This window comes from Gossypium hirsutum, chromosome A02 (genome assembly GCF_007990345.1).
Source record: "Gossypium hirsutum isolate 1008001.06 chromosome A02, Gossypium_hirsutum_v2.1, whole genome shotgun sequence".
NCBI classification, from domain to species: Eukaryota; Viridiplantae; Streptophyta; class Magnoliopsida; order Malvales; family Malvaceae; genus Gossypium; species Gossypium hirsutum.
Genome location: NC_053425.1, coordinates 21,371,491 through 21,384,978, shown reverse-complemented (window position 1 = coordinate 21,384,978; position 13,488 = coordinate 21,371,491). Strand labels below are relative to the sequence as shown.

General features: G+C 37.8%; 1 non-coding gene across 1 annotated transcript; it reads left to right on the top strand.

Moving 5' to 3' along the window:
• Nucleotides 1-12,978: 12,978 nt before the first annotated feature.
• Nucleotides 12,979-13,085, top strand: LOC121217311 (small nucleolar RNA R71). Its single transcript, XR_005913389.1, has one exon. It is a non-coding gene; the product is annotated as a small nucleolar RNA R71 (small nucleolar RNA).
• Nucleotides 13,086-13,488: the final 403 nt, after the last annotated feature.

Here is a 13,488-nt window from a genome sequence, read left to right as displayed (position 1 = left end):
GCATTTTGAGTGCAAGTAAATACCTTGATTTGGCTACGCGCCATGGTATAAGTATTTTGTGAGGAGTTACCTTGATTTTGGCTACGGGCTATAGTATAGGTACTCCGGGATAAGTTACCTTGATTTGGCTACGGGCCATGGTATAAGTACTTATTCGTTGTGATCCTTAAGTATCCGATTTTTATTCTAAATGATCCAATGGGTAAAAGAATGACTTGTTTGAGAAAGAGGTTAGTACGAGGTGGTACAGATATGTACGGAACCTATTTGAGCATTACACTTAGTAAGTTAAATGATATGTTAATGAATCATGTTTTGAGACATGATAGGAAGGTTTGTGTAAACGAGATGTTGTTTTTGGTAGTATGTATATTATAGAATTGTATTTATTTGATGAATTGAAATTCTTAACTACGAACTTACTAAGCTATGAATCTGTGTTTGTTTGTCTATGTTTTATAGATAGTCAAAGCTAGATCAGACTCGGGGATCGTCAAGACACATCATCACACTATCGATCATTTTTGTTAGTACTTTTGAAGCTTTGTATATATGGTATATGGAATGTATAGGCTAGTGATATTTTAGTATGTTTTGAGTCTTGATATTAGCCATGAGATTTGGCTAGTAAATGTGGTATGTATAATCATCTAATTTGGCTTGAATTAAGTGTTTGATAAGTGTTATATGTGTTGTATATAATGCTTTATGAATTGGTTTGGTTTGAGATGATGATATAATGAATTTTGTGATATGAAATAGATGATATTATGACGAATTAGTGAATAGGGAATATATGCAAATTGTAATGATTTTGGCATAATGATTTGGTATAATTTGAATATGGAATTGATTAGTTAAAATAGTTGAAGTATATGGTATGTTATGTGTATGTTTTGATGGGTTTTGGCTGCTTATAAATAACTTGAAATGGTACCAAATAAGTTGATTTTATGCATGATTGTAGGGTGGCAAATTGGCTTTCCAAATGGCTTATTTTTGTCCACACGTGCAGACGGGTGTGTGTCTCGTCCGTGTGCAACACATAGCAATGTTACACAACCATGTGTCCCCTAGGGTAGCCCTATGAATTTAAGTCAATCTTGAGCACGGGCAAGACACACGGGTGTATGGTTGGCCTTGTGACTCAAGTCAGTAACCCCTCCAGTTTTCCCACGGCCAAGGCACACGAGCGTGTCTCCGAGCGTGTGGTGCAAGTCAGTATGTATGCCCTATTTTCACACGGTCTATGACACGGGCGTGTCTGATGGCCGTGTAAGGCACATGGCCTGTTCACACGGACATGTGACCCTGTAATTAAAAAAAATTTCTAAGTTTCCTAATGTTCGTAAAAGTTATCGGTTTAGTCCCGAACCACTTCTAAGCATGTTTTAAGGTCTCATAGACCTTTGTAAGGGACATTGTGAATGATTTATATGGACTTTGATTATGATTCTTAAATGTATGAGAATGAAGTGTATTGATCGTTAATGCCTCGTAATCCTATTCCGTCCACGGATACGAATTAGGGGTGTTACACTTAATTGGTGTCAGAGCTACAGTTTAGTCGATTCTAGAACTAACGTAGCGTGTGAAAGTCTAGCTATACATGCCATATATATATTTCCTTTCAATCTAACATGTTAGTCACCAAAAATCCTCACAACAATGAAGTAAACATAGATGAGCTCATCATGCAATAATTCTTTTCAAGATAATTATAATTTCTTCTCATAATTCTCATGCCATGTCAAGAGTTTTATATCCGTTGAATCATTGAAATTCCGATGGATGATCAAGTAGTAAACTCGAGGTGTACGGTTCCATAATCCGTCAATTCTTATTTGATGGTACCCATTAGGGCACTTACTCAAGGAACACACTCTACAGCCACATATTGTATAACAGGATTACCAGTCCAGGCTAAATCCTGTATATAACGTATGCTCCAAAAAGCTCAATTAGGATTACCAATCTAGTCTAAACCCTAATTGTAATGTATACTCGAGAGGTATTATATCAAGATTACTCGTTAAGGCTAAATCCTTTTTATAACAAGGTTAATAGGATTACTCATCCGAGCTAAATCTCGTCTGCAACAAATGCAAGACCTTATTCGTTTCGGGAAAGCACATATACTCATCGGAATTCAATATTCAATTGGGACTTAACTCTTTTTTCACCATATCAAGCATGTATTAAACTTTTCATTATAGCCTTTAAGTAATGTACATTAATATAAGTCACATTCCTTACAACACAACATTTAATTAAACATATTTACATGCTGATTAAGTTACACAAATTTACCTCGACACTTGTTCGCGTATAAAATCTACTAATCTTAAACCTTTTCTTTTACTCGGTCTAACCATGAATTTGTGTTGTCCAGATCTATATAAATAGATTTAATCATCAATTTCACATATTTCATATTTATTTGGACTAAATTCACATCCTAGGCAAAACTAACATTTTGCCTCTAAGTTTTCCATAAATTCCAATTTCATCCCTAGGCTTGAAAAATGAAACTTGTGTAATTTTCCAAGCCTAACCAAAATCCCATTACAAAATTTACAGCACGTGTATTCATAAAAATTCAAAATTTTTCTTCAATTTTACAAGTTTACATTTTAGTCCCTAAATCATGTTTTCATCAAAAAATCACTTTGTAAAAGTTGTTTATCTATCAAAAACCTTTCATTTTTTATCATAAATTTCTAATTTTCAGCATATACATCCATGATCCATTTTGCATACTTTGATAACTTTTCAAATTAATCCCCCAAATAGATAGTATAAGCTATCTTGGTTTCAAAAATATCAAAATTACTAAAAACGGGACAAGGAAACTTACCTAATTAGGCCATGAAAGTTTCTCCTCTCTCCTAGGGTTTCCATGTATTTTAGGTTGAAGAAGATGAGAAAATAAGATGATATTTTCTTTTCATCTTTTAATTAATTACTTATTTTTCAAATTCCAATTTAGTTCTTGCCCTTTTTCCAAATTTCCATGGATGAGTCACCAAAAATCTACATACTTTTGTTTAATGGTCTAATTATCATATAAGGACGTCTAGTTTTGAATTCCATAGCAATTTAATCCTTATAACGTCTAGCGGCACAGTTTCAAATTTCTTTCAGGATGATCTTTCCCACATCAATGGTCTTACCCGTTAAGATGGAGTATAGTAAGACCATTCGCTCCAATGAAATTGTAGTCCCATGTGAGCTAGGCAGAAGACTGAAACGGATGAAATAAAACCATACCTTTGCAATAGGTGTTAAGTATTCTCTTCGACACGTGTGGGTTCCTTGTTTCGACACAGTCCAACTGGAACCTTCAACTGTAAGCTCCTCGAGAATTTCTCGCAGATTTTCAGGCTTGATATTGCTCATCAATATGGAATATTCATCGTTTTCGAGATCTGGTAATTCAAAGAACTCATTAATAGCATTTGAATTTATCAGTACCTTGATTCCGCGAACTGGAACTTCTATCATCTCGCTTGAAGTTAAATTTGCATAAAGCTCACGAACTAGTTCCTCATCCACACTTGGTCTCTTTTCACAAAACAACTCCCAATTTAGGGTTTCAGTAACTTGACGAATACGAGCCATAAAGACTCGGTAGTTGCTCTCCTTTAAAGTGAAGGCTTTTTCTGGATGCATCTGTTGATTTTTGAAGATACTTTCGTATCTCACTTTGGCTTCTTCACAGTGAAATTTGTTTTGTGTTTCATCAATTTGAGCGGAAGCACGAGTTCTCTTGCGAGGCATGTTTAACCTGATCATAAGATGGAAAAATTAGTTTCTCAATTAATTTTTAATAAAATTTATTAGTAATTCAATGATTTGAAAAATTAATTAATTAAATTAAAATTAAGAAAAACTAGGTCTTACCACCTTTTTTGTAAAAATATAAAAACTATAGGAATTAATAATAATGAAGAAGAAAAAGATAGGAATTTAAAAGAAGGGTTGGAGGTTTGTGGCTTAGCATGGATAGGAAAGGAATGCCGCACAAGCAGCTAGGGTGTGCGGGTGTGGTGCGTGTAGGAGCAGCGGTGCACAGTAGGGCTGGTAGCAACACGAGCGTTCGACAACAGGTGGGACTCAGGCGCGCGCAGAATGGTGCGGAGGACAGGTACCGCGCGCGGGGTGAAGGCCTGGTGCGAGCTGAGGTTGGGGCCGCTCGAGGCAACGCACGCGTTGTGCGCGGGACGTGCGTGCGATGGAGCTGGGCGTGTGCTAGCCGACTGCTTGGAGCTGCTGCTGCTTGGGGTTTTAGCACTTAGGTATTTTGGTGCTTTGGGTTTTAAGTGTTAGGTGAATGGGAAGATGGGTAGTATTTATAGGGGGAGAAACAGGAATTAGAGTAGAATTCTTAAAACAAATTAATTAATAAAAATTCTAAATTCTAATCCTATATAAAGATAACAACAATTAATAATTAGATATATGCATATATTAAACTATTAATTGCTATTTAATTTACTAAAGCAAAGATAAAATCCTAATTTCATGCTAAATTGATAAAGATTAATATATAAATAGATATAATTATATATTAGAGATTATCATCTTATTATCAAAACTTATCAAACAAAATCCAAAAATTGATAATAATTAATATATATTATAATGGGTATAATTATATATTAATAATTATCATTTTTTTAACTAAAAATATTTATTCTAGAATCCCTTTAAAAAATATTTACAGAAAGAGGCATCTAGTTTTTATTATTTACGAAAAGAGCAATCAAATTTTAAAAATAATTCAATTTAAGTCCCTAGACTTAATGAAAATTAAAAATTGAGTTGCAAATTAAAAATTGGATCAAATTGACCCTTTTATTTGAAAAAAAATTTTATTTTATTGATTAGGGAAAATTTTCTTGGAAAATTATGTAAAAATAAATTCCCAGGAAAGATTGGAGGGGTCAGAAATGGTCCTGCTTAAGTTCCAACCTCCTAGACAGAATTTATTTAAACATACTAAACCCGAAAAATAGACCCTAAATTATTTATTAAACAAAACACAAAAATTATTAAATATCTGACAAAATGAACGAGATGTTATCCCGTTCGGTTTTATTCCCCCAATAGTGTTTCAAACACTGAGCATTAACTTGAAAATTACCTCTCTTACCTTGGAGTTCAACAACTCCGTATGGATAGACTCTGTGAATTGTAAATGGACCGGACCAACGTGATTTTAGCTTACCTAGAAAGAACTTCAATCTCGAGTTGAACAACAATACTTGCTGACCTGCTTCAAATTCTCGAACCCGAATGTGTTTGTCATGCCATTTCTTGAGTCTCTCTTTAAGTAATTTGGCATTTTCATATGAGAACATTCAGAATTCTTCTAACTCGTTGAGTTGGAACATCCGTCTTTCTTTTGCGAGCTTAGGATCTAAGTTGAGTCGTCGAAGAGCCCAATAAACTTTGTGCTCTAACTCCAAAGGTAGATGACATGCTTTACCGAAAACTAGCCTATAGGGTGACATCCCTAAAGGTGTCTTGTACGCTGTCCTGTATGCCCATAAAGCGTCATCTAGTCTTTTGGACCAGTCCCCTCGGTTCAGGCAAACTACCTTCTCCAATATGCCATTGATTTCTTTATTTTCCAGTTCAGCTTGTCCATTCGTCTGTGGATGGTAAGCTGTTGCAACCTTGTGTTTCACCCCGTGCTTGTCTAGTAACCATTTTAACCACTTGTTCACAAAGTGGGACCCTTCATCACTAATGATGGCTCTCGGGGTTCTAAACCTCGTGAACACGTGTTTCTGCAAAAACTTCATCACAACCCTAAATCGTTTGTCGGATATGCCTCTGCCTCGACCCACTTGGACACATAATCTACTGCGACTAGTATATACTTGTGACCAAAAGATGAAGGAAAGGGCCCAAGAAAATCAACACCCCAAACATCGAATAATTCGACCTCAATGATGTTTGTTCGAGGCATCTTATTTCTGTTGGTGACATTTCCAACTCTTTGACATTGGTCACAACTCTTTACATATGCATATGCATCCTTGAATAGTGTTGGCCAAAAGAATCCGGCTTGCAATACTTTGGTTGCAGTACGAGTTCCTCCAAAATGACCCCCACTTGGGGCTGAGTGACAGTGGTATAGAATCTTCGGTATTTCTTCTTCTACCACGCATCTCCTAATCATCTGATCTGCACACTTTTTAAACAGATATGGTTCCTACCAGAAATAGTACTTCACATCGTGAAGAAACTTTCTCCTTTGTTGATATGTCTTATCATACGGCATTAAACCACAAGCTAAAAAGTTAGCAATATCAGCAAACCAAAAGGTATTATGGACATGACTTACCTTCAGTATATGTTCATCTGGAAATGTTTCTTGAATCGGTACAAGTGGAGAATTCTGTTCTTGCGGCTCCAATCTGGACAAGTGATCTGCTACTTGGTTTTCTACTCCCTTTCGATCTTGAATTTCCAAATCGAACTCTTGAAGTAGTAGTACCCATCGAATCAACCTTGGCTTAGCGTCTTTCTTGGCAAGTAAATATTTAATTGCCGAGTGGTCTATATAGACAATTACCTTGGTACCTACAAGATAAGATTGAAACTTGCCGAAAGCAAATATGATAGCAAGTAACTCTTTTTCTATTACCGTATAGTTTAACTGAGCTCCTATCAGAGTTCGGCTTGCATAGTAGATGGGATGAAAAACTTTGTTCCTTCGCTGGCCCATGACAGCTCCTATTGCGAAGTCACTTGCATCACACATCAATTCAAATGGCAAGTCCCAGTCTGGTGTGACAATTATGAGTCCCGTGACTAATCGATTCTTCAAGTCATGGAAAGCTTTTAAGCATTCTTCATTAGATTTGAATATTGTGTCCTTCTCCAATAATTTTCATAAAGGTTTAGCAACTTTGGAGAAGTCCTTGATAAATCTTCGATAGAACCCAACGTGCCCCAAAAAGCTCCTAACACCCTTTACAGATGTTGGAGGTGGGAGTTTCTCAATAACATCTACTTTTGCTCTGTCTACCTCGATCCCATGTCTTGTTATCCGATGCCCCAGAACGATACCTTCTCGTACCATAAAATGGCACTTTTCCCAGTTAAGGACTAGGTTTGTCTCTTCGCATTACCTAAGTACCTTAGCCAGATTGGCTAAGCAATCATCGTACGTATCTCCAAACACTGAAAAGTAATCCATGAAAACTTCCAAAAATTTCTCAACCATGTCAGTGAAGATAGACATCATACATCTTTGAAATCTAGCAGGTGTATTACGTAAACCAAATGGCATGCGTCTAAATGCAAATGTACCGTATGGGCAGGTGTGTTGATCTTCTGGTGCTACCGTAATCTGGTTGTACCCTGAGTATCCATCGAGAAAATAGTAGTAATCTCGCCTCGCGAGTCTATCCAGCATCTGGTCTAAGAACGGCAAAGGGAAGTGATCCTTTCTAGTTTCCTTGTTTAGCTTTCGGTAATCGATGCAGATTCTCTATCCCATAACTATTCTAGTCGGTATCAACTCGTTATTCTCATTCTCTATGGCCGTCATACCTCCTTTCTTTGGTACGCATTGGACCGGACTTACCTATGAACTGTCTGAGATGGGATAAATGATACCCGCATCTAACCACTTGATCATCTCTTTTTTCACTACGTCCTTTATGATGGGGTTCAGCCTTCGTTGTCCATCGATAATCTCTTTTTCACCATCTTCCAAGAGGATCTTGTGCATGCATCAGATGGACTAATACTGCGAATATCATCTATGGTCCATCCGATAGCCTTCTTAAATTGTTTCAGAACTAAGATAAGTTTCTCTTTTTGCTCAGTAGTTAACTCTGCTGAAGCAATCACAGGCAGAGTAGAAGCGTCACCTAAATAAACATATTTTAAATGAGAAGGTAATACCTTGAGTTCTATTTTAGGTGGCTCTTCGATTGACACTTTTGGCTGTGTGTAATCTCTTTCCTCTAAATCCAAAGATTCGAAACGAGATTGTGGACTAAATCCCTTTTGATTAGCTTCTAGCAAAGCTAAGTTTCCATCCTCCTCTTCACCACTTGGAGGGTCTGATGTCAAAATTCTTTCCAGGGGATCCTCAATAGAGTTGAGTTCCTTCTCCACTATTAAATCCTCTAAGTTGGATACTGCAGAACAATCATCTATTGTGTCAGGAAATCGCATTGACTTGAAAGCGTTAAATGTTATCTGATCATCCTGAACACACATAGGAAGTTCGCCCTTCTGCACATCAATAAGTGTCCTTCCGGTTGCTAAGAACTGTCTCCCCAGGATAATTGGTACTTATTTGTCTGCTTCAAATCTAAAATTACAAAATCAGTAGGAAATATAAACTTATCTACACGTACCAATGCATCCTCAATTTTTCCTTCTGGATGTGCTAAGGATCGATCTGCTAGCTGAAGTGTAACTGTAGTAGGTCTAACTTCACCTATCCCCAACTTCTTAAATATCGACATAGGCATCAAGTTGATACTTTCGCCCAAGTCACATAGTGCCTTACCATAATAAGTTGCTCCAATGTTGCATGGTATGGTAAAACACCCAGGATCCTTCAGCTTAGGGGGTAATTTGTCTTGAAGATATGCACTGCATTCCTTCGTCAAAGGTACCATCTCAAATTCTCCAAGTCTTCTCTTCTTGGACAGGATATCTTTCATGAATTTTACGTAATTTGGCATTTGTTCAAGTGCTTCAACCAACAAGATGTTGATATGAAGTTGCTTGAGTACGTTAAGAAACTTCTTGAATTGGACCTCCTGTTTTTGCTTTTGGAGTCTTTGAGGGTAAGGTGGTGGAGGTTTATATACTGGAGTTGGTACTGGTTGATTTGTCTTTGGCGGAAATTCTGTTGCTAACGGAGTGGTTGGCTGATCAGAGTTGGCTGGTTCTGAGGTTACCTTTTTAGGTATTGCAGGTTCTGGTTCTAGTGGAACAAGAACTTCAACACTCGGTTGAACTTCTTTCAAATATTGAGCTTCAGCATGCTCGTTTTCAGCTTCAATGATGTTGGGCTCTACCGTTTTTCCGCTCCTCAATGTTAGTGCTTTACAATGCTCCTTCCTTGGATTTCTCAGATTTTCCGTATCACTGGGTAAAGCACCTTGTAGACAGTTCCTAAGTTCAGTAGCAAGCTGGCCCACTTGATTCTCCAAATTCCTTAGAGTGGCGTCATTCTTCGCCATGTATGCCTTTAATAAATTATCTAAGCTATTGGACGATTCAGCCTGAACTAGTTTCTGAACTTGCTGTGAAAAACTAGGCGGCTGGGTTGGTCTAGGTTGGGCATAGTTGTTACTGCCTCCAACCCCTTGGTTACTCCAGGAAAGATTGGGGTGATTTCGCCACGATGGGTTGTAAAAGTTGGATTGCAGCCATTGCCTTCCTTGGTTCTGGTTCTGATTACCTATGTAGTACATGGATTCTGGGTTTGACAGACATTCTTCAAACACATGTCTTTGCCCACAATAGACACAAGCTATATTCTCATATTGGTTAGGTGGTTGAGCTGCAAAACTGTTAGACCCATTAGTGGTAAGATTCTTTAACATTGAAGATATCGAAGATACATGGGATGCAAGTGAAGTGAGAGCATCCACTTCATGGATTCCAGCAACTCGTCTTCCTGACGTTGCTCGATTGGTTGGCCACTGATAATTGTTACTGGTTATCCTCTCGATGATTTCATAAGCCTCATTGTAAGACTTATATTGTTACACCCCGAACCCGAGACCGACACCGGAGTCGAACACGAGGTGTTAGCAGACTTTAAACCCCTCATAAAAAATTTCCCAGACACTGGCAATCTGCGTACTCGTCGCTTTAAAAATCATATCTTGAGTTTCACAACTTGAAAATCAGTTTTGTGATTTTTCCCTGAAACTAGACTCATATCCCCATCTACATAATTTTTTCTAGAATTTTTGGTCAGGCCAATTAGTACAGTTTATTAGTCAAAGTCTCCCATGTTACAGGGATTGACTACACTGACCTTTGCACATTACGACTTGGATATCACCCTGCACAGAGCTTCAATACTGATTCCGTTTGTTTCTATAGAAACTAGACTCAGAGAGGAATCTATACATATATGGCTTGACTCCTAATTGTCTCTGGTTAATTTATAATGAATTTCCAAAGTCGGAACAGGAAATCCAGAAACCGTTCTGGCCCTGTCTCACAAGAACCTGAATATCTCCTAACATACTGTCCGTATGATTGTTTCGTTACTTTCCTATGAAAATAGATTCATCAAGGTTCGTTTACATAATTTATTAACTATTTAATTTCATTCCTACTATTTTTAGTGAATTTCCAAATCTACATCACTGCTGCTGTCAGCATCTGCCTTTAAGGTAGACTTTACCTATTTCATGGTTTCCATGATTCAACTAGCCCTTTTTGCATAAATAGCACAATTTATGATAGTGATTAACCATTCCCATGGCCAATCCTTGTCAAGCATATCCACACCAAATGATTATAACATTATACTCAAACACATATAAGCCATTTTCGCATGGCTATCCAAAATTATACAAGTCCAAAGGGTCTATGACCCACAACAAACGGGTAGTCCTATACATGCCATTTCGAAGTTCAACCAAAATTGTACCAAAAGGGGGCTTTGATAGTGTGGGCGACTTTAACTTCAAGATCCCGAGTCCGATAGCTGGAGAACCAAATCTATAAAACAGAGGAGCAATGAAACGGAGTAAGCAATTTATGCTTAGTAAGTTTTGAGCAAGGAATTCCAGCACAACAAAAGTATAGCATTCATATAGCTAAACGGATAATTTCATATGCACAAATTTTCGATATCATACTTGCTTCACATTACCAACCCTTATGTACATACACAAAAGATCAACTTAGCCAAAGGCCGGTAGCTCATTTATCAACTGAGCGAATACTTATTTGTAAGGGCTCAACTAAATTCAAGCACATACGAAACATACCTCAATGTTGGGATGTTTCTAGAGTATTAACTGAAATTTTTACAGCAAGATCATTCATTCCCAAATCACGTACCTTCGGAATTTAACCGGATATAGCTCCTCGTTCAAATGCCTTCGGGACATAGCCCGGTTATAGTAACTCGCACAAATGCCTTCGGGACTTAACCCGGATTTAGTAACTCGCACCAATGCCTTCGGGCTTAGCCCGGAATTAGTATCTCACACAAATGCCTTCGGATCTTAGTCCGGATATGGTCACTTAGCACAAAGCCTTCGGGACTTAGCCCGGACATCATTCAAATAACCATTTTAACAATAAATCATGGCACATTCGTATTTCATTTTCGTTAGCAAAACTCAAACACAAGACACTTATCATTCTTGTGATTTCGGCTCAATAGCCACACACAAAGAGCATGATTTTGATTTGCTTAAAACATGATCTAATCAAATCTTAATTTAACTCTCTTACTCAAGAACTTACCTCGGGTGTTGTCGAACGATTCCGATAGCTATTCGACCACTTTTTCCTTCCCTTTATCGGATTTAGTTCCCCTTTGCTCTTGAGCTTAATTAAACAAATAAATTGATTTAATCATTTGAGCATCGGAAAGAGGAACACAAGGCACTTAGCCCATTTTTATACATTAGACATTAAAGTCACATATGTACGGAATCATGAATCAAACTCAACATTTTAGCTAATTTTCCCCCTTGGCCGAATTTTCTAAGCCAAGACAAAAGCATCAATATGCTTGCCTCCAACCGAATACATGCAACACCAAATCTTCTTCCTATGGCCGAATATGCATGTCTATGTTGGGGCCGATTATATGCTTAATACTTCCTACAAGTATGGTTACTTGTATTGATTATAAATATCATCTTGTTTCAAGTTCAAAACTTGGCTAATACACACATATATACACTAGTAAAGCATCCTCTCCCTTTCCATCAATTTAACACATGCATTGCTCATTAACATACAAAAGTTATATTCGGCCATAGCACACAACTTGCTAGCCGATTCTTCCCCATCTAGCAACCAATGCACATATGTGCTCACTCAAAAATGCTAAAAAGGAGATTCAAGAATCATCAATCCACCATCACATGCATCATTAACAAGCTTCATATTTAGCATGCAATGGCATTAACACAAAATCCACCTAGGCCGAATATCATCCCCATGACATAGCAAAGATTTGAACCATGGGCTAATTAGAACTCAAGCTAGCAACTAAAAACATGCATGAATCTCATGGCACAACCTCAAACATACCTTAAACTAGATATAAGTATGGCCAAACCTCCTCCTAATCCTCTTCCAAATCAAACATGAAGCAAGAACTCCTTCCTCCTTCCTTAGAATTTTCGGCCAAATGAAGATGAAAAAGGATGAACAAAATTTCCTCCTTTCTTTTCTTTAACTCACGGCAATGGGGGGGGAAGACAACCACACACATTTTTTTTTGTTTCCATCATATTCCCTTTCATTATTTTATGCCCATGCTCCTTATTTTATTTTTTTCCACCCATGATGCACCAACACAACATGTCTATGACATGTCTTGCCCATCACACTTGGTCTACCATGCTTGTCATGGCCGGCCACTACTAGTTAGGGGGGAATTTGACATGCAAGTCCCCCCTTTTTATTTCATGCTCTAATAGGTCCTTATGCTTCGACCTATCACATTTCAAAAATGTCGCACATAAGTCCTATTGACTAAATTCACATGCAATCGGCTAAATCGAAGCTTGAAATTTTCACACATTCATAATTACATATTCTAGACAATAAATATCACATTCAAACATTTCGGTGACTCGGTTTAGCGGTCCCGAAACCACTTCCCGACTAGGGTCAATTTTGGGCTGTCATATAGATAAGATAGCATCGTTAGCAGAAGCATCTACTACCATCCTTATGTGAGCGTTGAGACCACTGTAAAATGTCTCAAGTTGGATGCAATACGGAATTCCGTGATGAGGGCACTTTCGTAATAACTCTTTGAATCTTTCCCATGCCTCATACAAGGACTCATCATCCATTTGTTGGAAAGCAATAATCTCATTTCTCAGCTTAGCAATCTTGCTAGGCGGGAAATACTTCACAAGAAATCTCTCTGCTAACTCTTGCCATGTAGAAATCGAGTTCGGTGGCAATGAGTTTAACCAGGCTCGAGCTCTGTCCCTCAGCGAGTATGGGAACAGTTTTAATCGTAATGTATCTTTGGGTACTCTGACTAGCTTGAAAGAGTCGCTCACCTCCATAAACAGTCTTAAATGAAGATGAGGATCTTCAGTAGGCATTCCACTGAACTGGCCTACTGTCTGAAGCATCTGGAACATGACTGGCTTCAGCTCGAATTGTTGTGCCTCGATCTCAGGTCTTCTAATACCTGGATTAAGGTCATTAAAAACTGGCACGGCATATTGTCGTAAAACTCTATCCCTATCATCAGCAATAAGGATAGGATTTTGAGCA